The 13,010-nt window shown below is 41.5% G+C and overlaps 1 long non-coding RNA gene across 1 annotated transcript in view; it reads left to right on the plus strand.

Moving 5' to 3' along the window:
* LOC144462471 (uncharacterized) overlaps positions 1-13,010 on the plus strand; it is a 185,346-nt gene that overhangs the window by 87,233 nt on the left and 85,103 nt on the right. The window contains exon 4 of the long non-coding RNA XR_013490764.1: positions 12,795-12,932. This is a non-coding gene — a long non-coding RNA (uncharacterized LOC144462471). The remainder of the gene's footprint in view (positions 1-12,794; positions 12,933-13,010) is intronic.

Here is a 13,010-nt window from a genome sequence, read left to right on the forward strand (position 1 = left end):
TCATTTTGACAAAGCCGTAATAAAATTTACTTCATAAAATCTCAGATGATTTTGACTGTTCCGTATTTTCGCCTATAAAAATGGCAAACTTATTAAGATCTCGGAAAGACGTCTTACTGTATGTTAGGAGGTGAGTTTCCCAATAACAGATCTCTGACCAGCCACATTCCAGTTATTTTGTTCTCTTTGATGCTCAGACGAAACACCAATTGAACTGTCATGTAATCATGTCTTTTCTTTCTACATATTTCTTATTGTGACACGGATATTAGCGATGACCATAATGGCATTTGGGAAGTCCCCAACACAATGCGAAGCCCACAACACTGTTTGCAAGTGTGCATTTTTGTGCACATGCTCACTAACAATGAGCTACACCAGGCAGTGGGAGTTGTGAGGCCTTTATATATTCCCACAGTAACCCTGGACAGCCTGTCTACTGAAAAAAACACCTGTTGACAGGTTGAGGAAGGAGCCTGTTGCTTTGAGTAACGCGGGAGAGAAGTCGGTTGTGCAATCTGGCTCTGCAAACCATCTTTAAAAGAGGGAGCAGCTCAAAGATCGAGGCCTGCGTGCACCGTGCATCTGTTAAACCCACCGCATTTACTTATCTGTCCTGGTGGTGCATTCTCTTCTTATGGTCCAATAAAAACTGGAGCACAATAAATGTCCAGCTGCATGTTGATTGCCTGGTAGTGGAGAGTCATCAAATTGTTTTAAATACCTTTCCACTTGTTTACCAACCAGTAGCATTGCACAAACTACATAATTTCCTTCAACTTTGGTGACACAGTATTTGAGTTTCTACTCAATGTGTTTGCAGTTTGTTAGTTTCCAGATATAATTTATGGAAGATGAATTTTAAGGACACATTTGAACCAAACATTTAACCTAAATACCACCACCACAAATCACATGTCATTCCTCTATGTCAGGGGTCATTTTTGACCAAAAATAATAACCTGTAGCTAGCATAGCTAGGGAGATTTAACACTGGCCACTGCTCCTGGGGTTTGGCAAAATTTGGAGGTAAAAGCACCAGGCCGTAGATGTTTGAAGCACATTTTGGATGATGAAATGTTTAAACTTTTTTTAATTTAGTGCATAATTTCTTCAGGCCTACAACAATCTGAAACTGAAATGTTAGAAAAAATTTCCGTCATTAATTTCCATATGATTTCTTTGTCAAAGCCACAGGGAACCACTGCAGAGGCACGAAAGAGCCACATATTGCTCCAGAGCTGCAGGTTACCTACCCCTGTGCCATATCATTTACCAAAATCCTGTCCATTTGCTGTAATGACGAGTATATCCAATACACTCTTTAAAATAAGGAGGTCTGATTGGCTATGCTTTGCCACTTTGTTGCACTAGCAATACTTCTGCAAAGACATCTACTACTGCTATTGTATCAATCAATCAAACTTTATTTATAAAGCACTTTTCATACAAAAAATGTAGCACAAAGTGCTTTACATGGTTAGAAGAAATGCCCCCCCATCCACCCCCCAGCCACCCACACCCCCACAGACACACCCAACCACCCAGCCACCCACACCCACCCACACACACACCCACCCACCCACAAACACAGTCATGATATAGACATAAAAACATGTGGCAGAGCGCAGAGCAACCAGGTGAGGAAACAATACCGCAGGTAGCCGTCTGCACCGGGAGCTGATCACAGCCCGTGGCCACCAGGACACCAACACGGAGTCCACCTCAACATGGGCAGATAGAGGGGCCCACACCACCGCCAAGGAGGCAGAGTGCAGCCCCCCCCAACCCAGTCGAAGCAACCCACGAGGCAGCACCAATGCAGCCAGGGCCAATCACAGCCCCCAGTGCAGAGGGCCCCCACTGAGGAAACACTGGAGTTAAAAACTAAGAATAACATAAAACATCGATAAAAGACTAAGAGTGACATTAAAACCTCAGCACAAGACTAAAAATGACATTAAAATATCAGTAAAAAACTAAGAATGATGTTAAAACCTAGGTAAAAGTGTCAATGACAGTAAAACATCAGAAAACTAAGAAAATTAGTTAAAAGCCTGATTAAATAGGTAGGTCTTGAGTCTGCTTTTAAAAATAACTACATTCTCTGCAGCCCTCAGGTCCTCCAGCAGGCCATTCCACAGACGGGGGCCATAATAGTGGAAAGATGCCTCCCCTTGAGCACGTGTTCTAACTTTGGGAATGATCAAGAGGCCAGTGCCAGAGGACCTCAGGGTCCGCGAGGGTTCGTAGCGTATAAGCAGTTCTGTAAGATAAGAAGGCCCAAGACCATTAAGACATTTAAAAACCATTAAAAGAACCTTAAAATCAATCCTGAAACACACGGGGAGCCAATGCAGTGATTCTAAAACCGGTGTAATGTGGGCCCGCCTTCTGGTCTTCATCAGCACACGTGCAGCAGAGTTTTGTAAAAGTTGTAGGCCTGAGATACTTTTTTTGGGAAGACCAGAAAACGGCATTACAGTAATCAATACGACTAGAGATAAAAGCATGTATTAGCGTCTCCGTGTTAGCTCGGGAGAGAAAAGGGCGGACTCTGGCTGTGTTTTTTAGATGATAAAAGCCTGTTTTTGTTACATGCTTAAGGTGTGGAATAAAAGTAAGCTCAGAGTCAAAAATAACGCCCAGGTTTTTAACTTGAATTGATGGATTTAAGGACAATGCCTGTAGTTTGGATAAAAGTTTCTCTCTCTGAGCCTCAGGACCGATGAGTAAAACTTCAGTTTTGTCCTGGTTGAGCTGTAAAAAGTTTTCTGCCATCCAGGATTTGATGTCCAAGATACAATTAAAAAGGGCATCAATTGGCCCTGTGTCATCAGGAGACATGGAGATATATGAGGATTGTTAGCTTCACGGTAGTGTCGTCATGATACTGGATTTTCTTATACAGTCGATACATTACTTTGAAAATATTGGTATTCAGTATCATTTTTACAGAGCCCTAAGGGGACATGGAGGGACAATAACAATTTATTGGTAAAATAGAAAAACAAAGATGGAGAGAAGAGAAAAATACATGGCTAAAGAAAAGATAAATACTTTGCATCCTCCTAAGAAACTTTTGCGTCAATGCAAGAGGACTCATATGTTGATAAACCCGCAGCCACTGAGAAGTGCTGCACCAAAGCAGTACTTGTACACATGGCCATTCACTACATCTTCAGCAAACCTTTGCCACAGGAGGTGCAAAAAAAAAGAGGCGCAAATATTTCTCGTAAAAATGCAAAAGTTTCTTGTGAGAATGCAAAAGTATTTATCTTTTTTTTCACCCATTTCTATTTGTCACGGATCTTTTATTTCCCCTCCCCCACATCTCCTAAGGGGCTCATTTTCGGTACCACTGGAAAAATTTAAATTGAGTGCACACAATTTTACATTATATTAAAATATAAGTATTTATAAGAGTTCCCGGGCCAAGGTAGCAGCCAATCAAAACACATTTTAAAATAACAAGGCTGTAACATGACAGCCGCAACTCTTCTTGCTCATTTGCAGAAAACAACAGAATGACTCCAGTGAACATTAATAAGAGAGTGAAAAAGCACAGTGTGTAGCGATACTGTGGAAAAATTAATATTGAAAATATTTCAAATATTCAGAATTTATATGTATATAAAAAAAGGTATTTTTGACAACACTACTTCATTGTGTACTTTGTTACCGTTAACCTGTTTCTTTTTATATTAAAAATAAAAAGCCAAGCAAGAGGTCACATGCATGGGTTCAGAAACTTAAAAAGTTTTAAAAAGTTTTTGTGCTCATGTTTGTTGAGCAAAATAATGCTGTAGGATACATTCATGCACTCATATCTACAACGTTCACCCTGAATGCATGAGAGGCTTGACAGTGCCATAAACAATCTGAATTATACCCAGTGAGTTTTCAAGGACAAATATAACCTCAGATGTGTAAAAAGAGTTATTGAAAGAAAATATTGTCCAAGGATTTTATCATACAACATTATTTCCAAACACAACAGTTGACTCCACCACAGTACCTCATTTATTTTACCCATCTCGGTATATAAAATAGTAATGGCAAGAGGTCAGGGATTAATCCTGAATTTCTGAAAAGAAAAGCTTTAAATGCCCAGAACATATTGTATTAGCAATTTCACCTTTCCACCTTTCAATATCAGAGTTGAAAAACAAAACGGTAAAGAAATTAACACTTTCAGTCAGATTTCCTACGTTTCTTTGGCAATTAAACTGACTTTTCCCTTTCTCTCCGGTATTATGGTTCCCAAAGCTTTTGCTTTCTGCAGCGTGGAAGCTAAAATGTGTCCATCTATGCTGTGCTGGTCCTCAGGGGGGGGCCTTGCTATGTAAGCCTTGCTCGTGAACTATTAAAGCGGGGCCTTGCCGCAGCATCTTTTGCTCGCATGAAACACCTTCATCTTTGATGGTTGTTTGTACCAGAAATCCCTCCCTACCCCCACCGCCGCCGCCGCCACCACCACCAGCAGCCCCTATCTGAAGCAATGTGCAGCAGCGTAGAAATCTCACCGCTCAGTCAGTCAATAGCGGAAAGACCATTTCGATTTCCAGGGATAAAGAGGGTAAGGCTATTTACAGCATACATACGAGCTCGCCTCAGCCTCAAAGTTAGGATTATTTTAATTCTACTGGTGGATGTTTGTGTTCCTAATTTATGATTGAGTCCAGTAATTTGTTTTCTGCAGATAAAGTGCCACTGATAGGCATCTCCCACTTGTCCACCTCAATTAAATCAGGAAGATTTGTTTTTTATTTATGGATTTTTTTTGTCAACATTAGTTTTATATTAAAAATGATCATTCCTTTCTTTTACTGGACAGTGTACAGTGTATCGTCGAGACACTGATGTTGAGGTCATGGTCTGCGTCTTGCCACAATGCCAGCAGACCTCCCATCAATTTGACAGGACTTGTAGCAATGATACTGTACATCTCCCCACCACACACTGCCATTTTTGAAATTACACCGATTGGCCCAAAGGAGACATTTACAATTATAGGTCTGGAGGTGACACATCTGTCACTGATTGGCCTTGAAGACGACTGCAACACTGGAGGATATCATGTTGTTGTGCTGCTGCACACTGCTACCTGCCAGCCACTGCGTTGCAAACAGGCCTGTTTGACATTATTAATTTACTGGTTTTCATCAAGTGAAGAAAGAAAAAGTGAATACACAAAACAAAAGACAAATGCTGTGAGTGGAGAGAAAACTTCCTGTCACTCCACCTGTTACAAGAAATTGAATGAAATGCTCGTTGGAGGAGGTGGTGGGTGGTGGGTGACACACACAATCCTCAGCGTGACCGGCACAGAGTGAGAGTGCTGTCTGTGTGGACCTGGGTTCACATTACCCTCTCCGGGGTCACATTTCACATGCTCTCCACCAGCTGCTCGACAGCACAGCGCAGCTCAGACATCTAATGGCACGCACTCAGACGGAGCCACAGGTGAGACAATGAGGAAATTCGGCTCAGTTTAGGAATTTTGAAGAAGACAAACCACAGAGAAAACTATTTTATTATGTAACTATGTATTCATTAGTATTCCACTCCACCGTCAATGGTCGTCTGGTAAACGTCTCTGTTGACTCTCTCTATTGGTTGAGAAATGGTGACTTAATCAAGCAATAACGCTGGAAACAAAATGATTTTCAGCTAATCTTCTGGCCAATCATGAGCAAAGGTAACGGCTTGCATGCTGGCAAATGAGCCACTGCCTTGAACGCACACGGGCTAATGACATGATTATTTGCTCATCAGGCTGATGTGAGTGTGTATGTGTGAGCCGACGTGTGGATGTGTGAAAGTCTATATGTGTGCTTCTTGGGGGTTGGTGTGTGTGTGTGAGTGAGTGAGTGAGTGAGTGAGTGTATGTGTGTGTGGGGGGGGTGTGCTGGTCACATCTCAGCATGGTAATAAAAGCCGGAGCTGTTGTCACAAAACTCAGCCCCTACGCCCAGCTTTTAAGTGCTGCCTCTATTCTCAGAGAGCAGCAGACACATTACAGAGAGGGGAGAGAGGAAGAAAGGCTCGGGGAAAGAGAGGGGGAGAGAAAGAGGGAGAGAGAAGCGAGGGGGGTTGCGAGGCCTGTGGCTGAAGGATTGATTTTAAATGTTCTGCAAAGGCAGTGTTTACTATCCTCTCTGGCTAGCCCCCTGACAGCGCCAGCATCAAAACAAGATTTGCCCCCCCTTCCCCCACCCAGCAGAAAGAGGGGAAGGAAGCAGGAAAAGGCGATGGTAGCTTAAAATGACGGTTCTCCCTGGCCAAATGTGTAGCTCGCCCCTAAAAGTAGTACAACTGGTGCCTGCCATGGAAAGTCTTTGTCATCTCTGCTTCCCTTTGCTGCTAATAGAACTGGATACGAGTCCAAATTTCTGAGTAACATCATCCTGTACTTTTCACTGAAACTGTACAAAATGTGTTACTCCATCAAACTTGTGGGGCACACTTTGTCACGTTGCAAGATTTGTAATCGTTCCAACGTTGTATCGCTGCACGCGGGACAAAAAATGGTCGTGATGTGTTCTAATGGGCAACCATAAGTCATTAGCAGACATTATTTATGGGTGTGACATTAATGGGTTTAAGCCTGGCACTGGTTCTCTGGCTCAGTACTCGCTACAGTCATGGGAGCAGATAAGCTTCTAACTCAGCTTCCCTAATGAGGAAATTGACAGTTTATCTGAGGTAGGTTGCAGATTGCGGTAATAATGTGTATAATGCAGTACTGTAAAAGAAGAGTTGAATTTAAAGGTGAAGGGTGGTGTTTTTCTGTATTTTTCTTACTTCCCGTTTCCACCAAACACTTTTGGTAGGGTATCTTTGGAACCAAAATAAACCCTTCAGACATGGTACCTAGACCCTAGTGTTTCCACTGCAAACAGTACCCTTAAATGTGGGTGGGGTTGTTGTCACTCACTGCTCTGTCCAGCACTCACTGTATGTCCTACTTTATTAGTCTGCACCTTGTTTATTGTCCACAGAATGGGGTTGCACAGGGTTTAGAACAAAATAAAACAGGCTGCAGTGAGACTCTCTCTCCATGGGATATTTAAAAATAGCAGTTTTGTGCATTTAGTCCTTCTCAGTCAAGCTGAGGGGTTTAGTGTTGCTGGAGCCCAGAGGAACGATGCTTCACGGCACTTTTTGTGATTCAAGTGAGTACTGGCATATATGCAGTTCACATAATCTGGTTGAAATTGACATATTTTTTTAAATACTTGAAGATCCACTCATTACTAAAAGTGATGAGACACATTTAACACTAATGGTCAAAGGTGTCACGTTGAAATTTAAAGTATGTTAATGGATTCACGTCGTCAACTCACACATTGAGTACCATTACAAGTTAACGTTCCACCTTAAAAGTTGCCGGTAGTCGGCCCAATGGATTAAGTTATTTTTTCTCAGACTACAGCTGCTGCAAGAGGCAGCAAAACATCCTTTCAGTTTATAGTTACATTTTACTAATATATATGTAAAACTCTCCACGATATGAACAGTGATTACATGAGCCTCAAAACCAGCCACAACTCAGCCCTTAACAAGAGTGACCCTCTGCTATTGACCAATCAACGGACTGCAGTGTTCACAGCTCCACCTTTTAGTACCAGATCTGTGTGCTAGGTACCCCAACAGAGGGGGGACCAAAAATGGGGACGGTTCGGAATGGTTCTATTAGTACCGTCCACAACTTTTCACAATGGAAGAGGGAAAAAAGCGTGCCAAACTGAACTGTACCGTACTGCTTGGTGGAAACGGGGCTTTAGTGTTAGCAAATCCCATGAAAAGACCATAACCAGCAATAATCAGCCTGTTTCTTAGTGTTCTCAGTACTATGTATTGTTTCATTTTAAAAAAAGAAGAGGTGAACACTGTAGTTTTGAGTAATTCGGGTGCTAAGCTTCTGCAATGACACTGTCCCGATATGTGCGGTAATCCCTGCATGAGTGCAGTATAAAGCAGCAGCGAAAAGCTAGCCAGTGGGATACACACATGCACTAACATGCACGTGCAGCTGGACCGGCTTCCCACAACAAAGAACAACGAAACTTGGATCACAACCCATACAGAGGGAGCGTGACTTCATTCTCTGCTCAGGATGCCATAATTGCCAATTCAGTTTTGGTGTCCGTGTGTCTGCGAGGGTCTGCTTTTGTCTGCGTGATGTAAATGTCGCTATCCACCCATGTCCGAGAGGGTCAGCACATCCTCATGCAGCCCATTTTTGTGATTTCACAGACTTTAGGCATTGCAAGAGCGCCGACTGCACATGCTTCAATCTCTTGTTCCACACTCCAGTTTAATACAAAACACTGTGGTCAAGCCGGCTGCAGCTGTCGCCTCACCTCTATGAAGTTTGCTTTAAGCTGGACATTCGAAAGACATTCGCTGCAGACCCTGCGGAGTCTTCTTAGTTTCTCTTTTACTTGACATTGGCAGTAAGAGGACGGCGTGTGTGTCCAGCTCTGTGGATATTCAATGCAGAAAGTACTGTATGTCCGGGCCTTAACACCTCTATATCTTCACATAACAAATAGTTGCTTGCTTATATATCAATGCAATGGTCTGACTAAATAAAGGATGGATTCACAGCACAAAGGAAGTGTGTCAACCATTGCGCACCAAAGGACAAAGGGGATAGCACTTTTGTTTTCCCCAGTAGCTATCCCCAGTTACCAAAGAGTATCAGTATAAGTTCTTTGCAGTTACTATCCCCAGTATTGGAAATGGTGGATGCAGTGTCTCATGTGTTGTTGGTAGTTGCTAGGCTCTAAAAGCAGTCTGGTGTTGGATCCACAGGCAATACTTATCAAGGGTTGTTTCTTTGAAAGGATTTGTGAAACAGATCAAGCTGAAAAGAACTCTTTTCATTTTTGATCACCTCAGAGTCTGAGAAGTTTATCAGTGTTGTTCAAATGTCAACATTGGGAGGTCTCCTTTCCAATGAAAACACAGTGTGGCCTATTGTACAAAACATACAGAGCATTGGCAAGAAATCAGGCTAAATACTTAACTTGATTCAAAGGAGAAAATTCCCTTTCGTGCCATGCGGCCACACTCATAATTATCTGATTGTTGCTGAACATTAGGAATTTGATTTATTGTTCTTTGGCAGTCAGGATGGAGGTTTCTCACCCCCGCCTTGGACGTGTGTGAAATGCACAAGTCTGGAGGGCTGAGGAGAATATGGGGAAGCGAGAGCCATATGTCTGCGCTGTCAGAGAGCCACTTGTTAGAGGAAGTTTAGCCTCCCTGTGCCTCCAGCCACAGCCTTAATTATTAACTACATGTCTCCCCTCTGAAGAGCTGTGTGAGGGCGGCTCACTGAAAAAGGTGCTTTGGAGTGTGGGCTGGGTGCAGACTATCCTCTGGATGCTGAGATATTCAGTGAAGGCCGTGAAGGTTTTTTGGGAAAGTTGTTGGTTTGTAGATATTTATCCTCCCCTTTCCTCTCATGTGAGACTTTGTAATTGAAGCTCACTTGTAAACACATAAGCAGAACAAGAGTGACTCAGTTTCTCTTACATTTAAATCAAGGCAATCATCATCAAGTTAGTCTGTGTCAATGAAAGATTTGAAAACGATCACTTCTGGAGGGTTTGTATCCATGTTTTTTTTTCATGTAGGAAAGCCATCGGAAGAACTGTATTGATTGGCTCTTGACTTCATAAGTGACAGGATGTCCTGATCGTCTGATTTAGTGAAGATACCTTATTGATTCAACAGTGTACTATATATAATTTGATAAATTGTAAACGCTACATCAACTATTTAATTGCTGCTATTAGTAGGGATTAATTCCATCTCTTTAACTAAAGCCAAAACGAATTCCTAACTGTAACTAAAAACTATAGATTTTCCATCAAAACACATGAAATTAATTTTGTTTTGGTGCTGTTTTCGATGAAGTCAAAGATAAAACCAGAGAGGAGCTTTAGAGACCCCCCCGGAAGCTAGACTCTGATCTCTCTGTGAAAAAGTGGCAGGTCTGGCTGGATTACTTAATGAGGTATTTTACTGCTAGAAAGATGGTCCTTTCATAAATCTGGGCTGTCTATGCAGAAGAAAGATGCAAATACTTTTGAAATTTTGCTACACATGACCAGAGGAAACAGAGGAAAAGGGCTGGGGCTCAGAGATAGAAAACCTACAGCTACCAGAATGCACTGTGCTGCACCTGACCAATAAAAGCTCCAGTTGGTGGGTGACATGCAGCTTTTGAACAATGCTGGGTTTTGAAAATTTTACATCGTGGCCAAATGTGGGATTACATCTTTTGGGTCCGTCACGATGCCATGGGTCCTAAAGGGACTTTTCCCCATAAACTTACATTGTGAAAGATCAGTGGATACATTTTTTTAGCATTACAACTCCCTCAAAATCACTCGTGCTACTGTTGGGACTTGATCCATTTGCTCTGATAACATTTCTAAAGACTAGAAGAGCTATAAACTTTAGCCACATGTTTAGCATAAGACAATTGTTTTGTTGGTGAACCCTGTGAGTTGTAATGGAGCTTAATTTTGTAACGTTACCTTTGTTAAATGTTGCTGTTGTCCCTGGCTTCATACGAGTAGAAAAAAAGTCTGCTAGCTGCTAGGCTAATGTATGCAATGTAAAATGCCATAGGCTTGTGCTAAAAACATTAGCATGTTGTATTTGTGTCCAGCAAAAGAACAAATGCTTTGTCTATGAATGCTGTATAAGTATAAATATAAGTATAAATCCCGTTTAAGTCTCAACTACACTTGCGCTATGGGCCCCACGATGTGGAAGCTACGGCTAACTTCATACCATGGAAATCAAGCATCTTTGGCTACATGCGCCACTGAGCAGTTTTCATTAGCAATGGATGGGGCCCCGCCTCCATGGCTGTACCCAGTTCTCTTCCATGTTTTTTCCACATGAAACAATATATATCTATAATATATTTCTGAAAACATTTTAGGCAAGAAATGGATAACACTAACAGAATCTTGTTTCATAGTTGGTCAGCACTGCTTAGTTTTACTGTTTGATTGCCAGCCTCCGTTTTAACTATACACAATACAGAGTGGAGCTGACTTCCTGTTTACAAATTCTAAAATGAACATCAGGGACTGTAAATAATGTTTTTTCAAACTAACACCAATGGTATAATTCTTAGAAAATCATTATCATGTTGCAAAATAATGTTTAAAGAGGGGAATAAATTTAGAGTGTGTAATACTTCATGTTATTATCAACTTTAACAGAGACTCTTAGATTTACAAATAAACAGCTGGTATGGCATCATGAAAGGTAAAGGATTTCCAAACAGCATCTAGATAGCATCTAATCAATAAGTGTCTGTTTTCATTTCAGCTGCATTGTAATTATCCAACAATCAGTCAACTGTAATTATCAATTACAAGATTGAGATGGCTTGATAATTAGCGAATCAGATCAGGTTTACCCTCGGCATTAAAACCAGAATTAGGTCAAGATTTGTTAGGTTCTTGCTGGATCACCCAAAGGACATCCTGTGGGTTGGAGAGTGTGATGAGAGAATAATTAAACCAACCAGAGCAGTGACAGTACGATTTGCATTTGGATCCTTATTTTAATCAAAGAGAGATAATCATTGATGTACCTTTTCATGACGGACACACAACATGTGAAACAGATGGAAACTGTGTATAAAGAATGGCAAAACAAAATACTATATGTACTGTATTTATTTGTGTTGCAGTTGGATTTACTGTATGTGAGACGGTTTTTATTTCTGATATTTCCATTGTGTCCTCAGACAGCGTCAGGTGCACATTAAGACAGTGCTACTCCTTGACCTTTTCAATACTCTCTTGTTATCTGTCTTTGTGCCCAAAACTGCCTCAGGGATGTCATGGTTAAAAAAACACCAAGCATCCCAATCAGCACTCACCATCCCCCATCCTCATCCATTTAGGAAACACACGCAGACATGGTGGATGCAGAATAATAAACCCTGTCTTCCAACCTTATATGAACTCCCGTAGAACCTGAATTCCCCTTAAAGCATCACACTGGTAGATCTGCATGTTTAAACCCATTATCTAAAAACTGGTCTTTGTCAAAGCAGTGATTGACTAATTAACTTCTCTAAGCAATTACTGGGTTTCATATTAAGAGAGCTTTTCAGTTCAGTTCACAATACAGTTAATCAGTTTATGAATGATTATTAGTATTTAGATTTATCTTCATTTGATTAGTTGAATGGTAACTATCAGCCAAAACTGTAAAACCATATAAATGAACATCTGCAATGATGCAATGATGTGTGTGGAACTATTGTTCCTATTAAACACTCCTATAAGACCGCTTTTATCTCAACAAATGAAACAATTTTCCTTATTTTAAAGGTGCTTTTGTTGCCTAAGTCTAACCACAAACAGCAGTCTAGACGCGAGGCACCAGGCATCCTGGTGTCACGGTCCTGCACTTAATGTCCGCCATCCAACCTGACCACCTCCCTGACAATCCAGCACGGTACATAAATGTAGCATTTCATTACCTCAAAGAAACGTCTCTGAACATATTTCAGACAGGGATTACATTGTGACTAGAACGTAAGAAAACAGTTAAATAATATACGTAATATCCAGGAGACAGGCTTTGACTTTTATGCATTACATACTATTGGGTGTGTAGGAGAGATTAACATCCTGGCGATGCCTTGGACAATCTCTCCTCTTAACTCACTCCTTCTAATGTTCTTTTTCTTGGTGTTCTTTGTCTCTCTCTCCTCTGCTCCCCTCATCCATAAACACAAGTTCCTGGGGGCAACGGCTATCTGCAAAGCTGCATGACACTTGAAACGCTTCCCGGAGAGGAGGAGTGAAAGTGCAGGCAGTGTCGCTTCTTATGGGTTCCCCTCATGTCGCCAGACAACTTGGACCAAAATTCACAAAGTAAGAACCATAATGCCCGGGTTATTGTCCTGTTCGTTAGGTTTGTGTCTGATGATTTACAGGTTGCCTACTGGCAAT

The sequence above is a fragment of the Epinephelus lanceolatus genome, chromosome 3, assembly GCF_041903045.1.
Source record: "Epinephelus lanceolatus isolate andai-2023 chromosome 3, ASM4190304v1, whole genome shotgun sequence".
Taxonomy (NCBI): Eukaryota; Metazoa; Chordata; class Actinopteri; order Perciformes; family Serranidae; genus Epinephelus; species Epinephelus lanceolatus.